We start from the raw sequence: 3,893 nt of genomic DNA on the forward strand, positions 1-3,893 counted from the left end.
CACTTCTTTAGAAAGTTTTTCTTTTAGACCTCAATTTTTTTTTAAAAAAAAAATATATTTCCTTTTAATCTCAAAATCCCAATTATTTGTTTAAAAGATATTCAAAATAAAATTCAAAAATATTTTTTCTGTAGTATTTCTTTCATAAATTCAGAATATTGGTTCAAAAATATTTCCTTTCTCCTTAAAAGTTTTTTTCAAGAAAAAAAAATTTATTAAAATCCAAAAAAATATTTCTTTAGAATATAGATAGTTTTTAAGTCAAATAAAAGTTTTTCCTTCTTTAATCACTATAATAAATGTGCAGGATGAGCACAAGTCAAAATGAACCATTCTCAGTGTGTAGCGAGGTCCCTTCGCAACTCCACATGTGGTGGAATGATATGGGAAAGGATAGTATAAAGATAGTGGAAAGAGTTTTGGGAGGTTTTGTCGATCTGTTGAATATCAAGCCAAGGACAGATATCATCGAGGCTCTAATACCGTTCTGGGACCCAACCCGCAACGTGTTTCGTTTTGCTGACTTTGAACTTTCACCTACACTAGAGGAAGTCGCCGGATATGCGGGGTTGAATGGGAAACTAAGAGGGCAGTATTTACTTTCACCAAGACCAGTATCTCCGCACGCGTTCTTGGATTTGCTAAGCATTAGTCGGAAGGTACAGAATGATGATTTGTCGAAGGGATGTTGTACTCTCCAATTCTTGTATCAACGGTACGGAATTCCTCAGGGTTTGGAAGAACCAAACCTCGGATTAATTCACACTGGGAACAGAATCAAGTGGGAAGCAAGACGTACTTTGGCATTTATCACAACATTTCTGGGAGTTGTGGTCTGTCCCCGCAAAGATAAAAAAATAGAGATAGGCCTTGTAGGGATGGCCGATGTTGCAATCAAAAGAACCGACAGTACTGTGGTTCCTTTGATTTTGTCTGAAATCTACCGAGCTTTAACTATATGCCGAGAAGGAGGCAAGTTCTTTCAGGGATGCAATCTGTTACTCCAGCTGTGGATGCAAGAACACCTCCATCACCGAGTGGGATACATGAACCACGGGTTGACTGAGAAAAACTGCATTAGCGGCTTTGAGAAACGAATGACAGGCGTCATATTTCCCGAAGGCGTCGAAGCATGGCTTGCACAATTGAGGTCAACAACAGCCGACCAAGTTGAATGGGCATTTGGGTGGTTGAATGATACTGAGGTAATATACATGGCGGCCGAGGAATGTCATGTTCTTTTAATGGGACTTCGTAGCATCCAACCATATGCTCCTCATCGGGTACTGCGCCAACTAGGAAGATTTCAGGTAATTCCCACTGATGAGGATCTAAGCAAGCACGCCATTGAGTTGAGTCCAGGAGTCGTGTTCCCCGAAGGAAAAATTAGAAAGTTGTGGCACGAATGTAGATTCCTTGAACCCAAGACTATGGTTCGAGAGCTGGCTAAGGGTGAGGTAGACCCAAAATACGATGTTTGGTTCGGGAAAAGGTTCCAGATTCGTCAGAGGCCTGCCAAAAGAGCTCACGTCCAACAATTTACGGATGATTCGCAGGAACAGTGGGGCTGGTTAGTGAGAGAGGAAGGCTACCGGGTTGAAATCGGGCAGCTGAAGCGACAAATTGAAAGGCTTATGTTTGAAAACAACGTTCAAGTAGCCTCAGAGCAGGGTGAGAAGAACAAATTAGCCAAAGAAAACCAGGCACTGAAAGCCCGAATTCGCCGAGTCAGTAAGAGTGATAGCGACCGACAGAAACGTCTATCTGATGAAAGGTTGATAGCGGAATTGAGAAATCAAGTCAGCCAAAGCCGAGAAGACTTGGAGAGATCCCAGGCTTGTATAACAAGAATGCGGGTCAGATGGGCTACAGTTACAACATCACGGAGAGAGCACCTATGGCAAGTAAAAAGGGACTACGAAATGAGTGTTGCGACATTGAGAGAGATAAACACCATTCTCAATAATCGGGTCCTCAAACAAGCCCAGGATGCTAGAACATATAGAGAACACTACCATGAGTCGATAGCCCGGATGGAAGAACAAATGGAGAGGTTCCAAGAGCAGCTCATTGACAATACTCGAATATTGGGACTAAAGAATCAACGGATAGAACAACTGTGCATAGAGAGGGATAGAATCAGGGGTAGGATCAATGATATAGGGCGCTATATCACCACAAAGTGCCTAACATGTGAAGAGATGCCTCGTGATGTCCTATTTGCCTCAATCATGGGCTATGTCCATCAGATCATGGAGGAACTAAAAAGCTTGCAAAGAAGCCTGGCCCCCAAGCCCGCGGAAAGGCCGAATGATGCCTCGCGGGCACCAAAATTCAAAGCTTTAATGTATCCCTAGTTCAATCTTGCACTTGTTTGTTTTTCGAGTCTGTTGTCTACCCATATGTTTTTTTCCTTTTCTTCAAACATTCTCAAAAAAAAAAAAAAAAAAATATATATATATATATATATATATATATATATATATATAAAGTCTGTATTTTTTGTTTTTTTTCTGTGATGGCTTGTAATAGCATTATTTTTGAGTAATATAAAAAAAAATATTTGGTCTTATGGCACGAACTACGCTTGGTCTGATTCGTGCGGGGTCACGATACGTAGGCAATCTCTATAGGATTCGACCGTAATTAAAAAGAAAAAAAAAAAAAAAAAAAAAGAGGAAGAATATATATTTGTCAGAGCAAAAATAAGCCGGGATGATGCATGCGGTCGGAGCAAAAGCATGTTAGAAATGATTAACTGCCTAGGAGCATTGCATCCCCCTAATGTGCAATTACAATATCTGTTAAGACTCTACCACTGACAAGTTTGTTGTTTTTCCAATTAATATCAGTTAGTTGTTAGAGCGTACTGGCACCGTACCATTATCAGACAAGATCAAAAGGTCCTATACCAGAAAGCATGACTGGGTCAGACAACAGCGTTGAGTCAGAAAAAACGGCCAATCAGATGCTGAAAGAAGCCCTGGAGAAAATGGAAAAAATGAGGCTAGAAATGAATGAAATGCAGATAGCCTTAGCTAGAGCCCAGAAGGGGCAAGAACTACCCGTTACTCCTACCCTCCAACCAACACACACGCCGGAATACCCTTCTCCCGGTCCTTCAACAAGTTTCCCAAGCCATCACTATTATCAGGGAAGAGAGGCTTATGATTCCCAAGCTCCACCACCCACTCAAAACCCTCCTCCACCAAATGTTCCCGTCTTTGTGGCACCTCCCCCAGCCCCATTGCACAGATCATCTAGTGAGCCATTGTTTCAGGCTCACGATACACAATACTACCCCCCTGAACTCACATTCAAAGCACCCGAGCCACATACCTATAATCCCCACTTTGAGGTCCCGGCGGAGATTGAAAAGCCGGCTAAGAGCCCAGAGCAGGACGAGGTGATGCGGAAATTTAAAAGCCTGGAGCAATCCTTCAGGAACATACACGGGTTAGGTAACCAAGTCAGCGTGGCTTACAAGGATCTATGCCCTTTCCCTGACGTTCAATTACCAGCAGGGTTCAAAATGCCCAAGTTCGATTTATACGAAGGGCATGGTGATCCTATGGCACATCTACGAGGTTTTTGTAGCAAAATGAGGGGAGCAGGGGGCAAAGATGAGCTATTAATAGCTTACTTTGGCCAGAGTTTGAGCGGGTCGGCGTTAGAGTGGTATACAAGACAAGATCCGAGCAGGTGGTACACCTGGGATGACTTGGCACAGGCTTTCGCAGGACATTTCCAATACAACCTTGAGATAGTCCCAGACCGTCTCACATTGCTAAAGCTCGAGAAGAAACCCGGAGAGAGCTTCCGGGAATTTGGGTTCCGATGGAGAGAACAGGCAGCCAGAGTTGATCCCCCAATGAGAGAAGGAGAAATGGTGG

The sequence above is a fragment of the Nicotiana sylvestris genome, chromosome 2, assembly GCF_000393655.2.
Source record: "Nicotiana sylvestris chromosome 2, ASM39365v2, whole genome shotgun sequence".
Classification (NCBI taxonomy): Eukaryota; Viridiplantae; Streptophyta; class Magnoliopsida; order Solanales; family Solanaceae; genus Nicotiana; species Nicotiana sylvestris.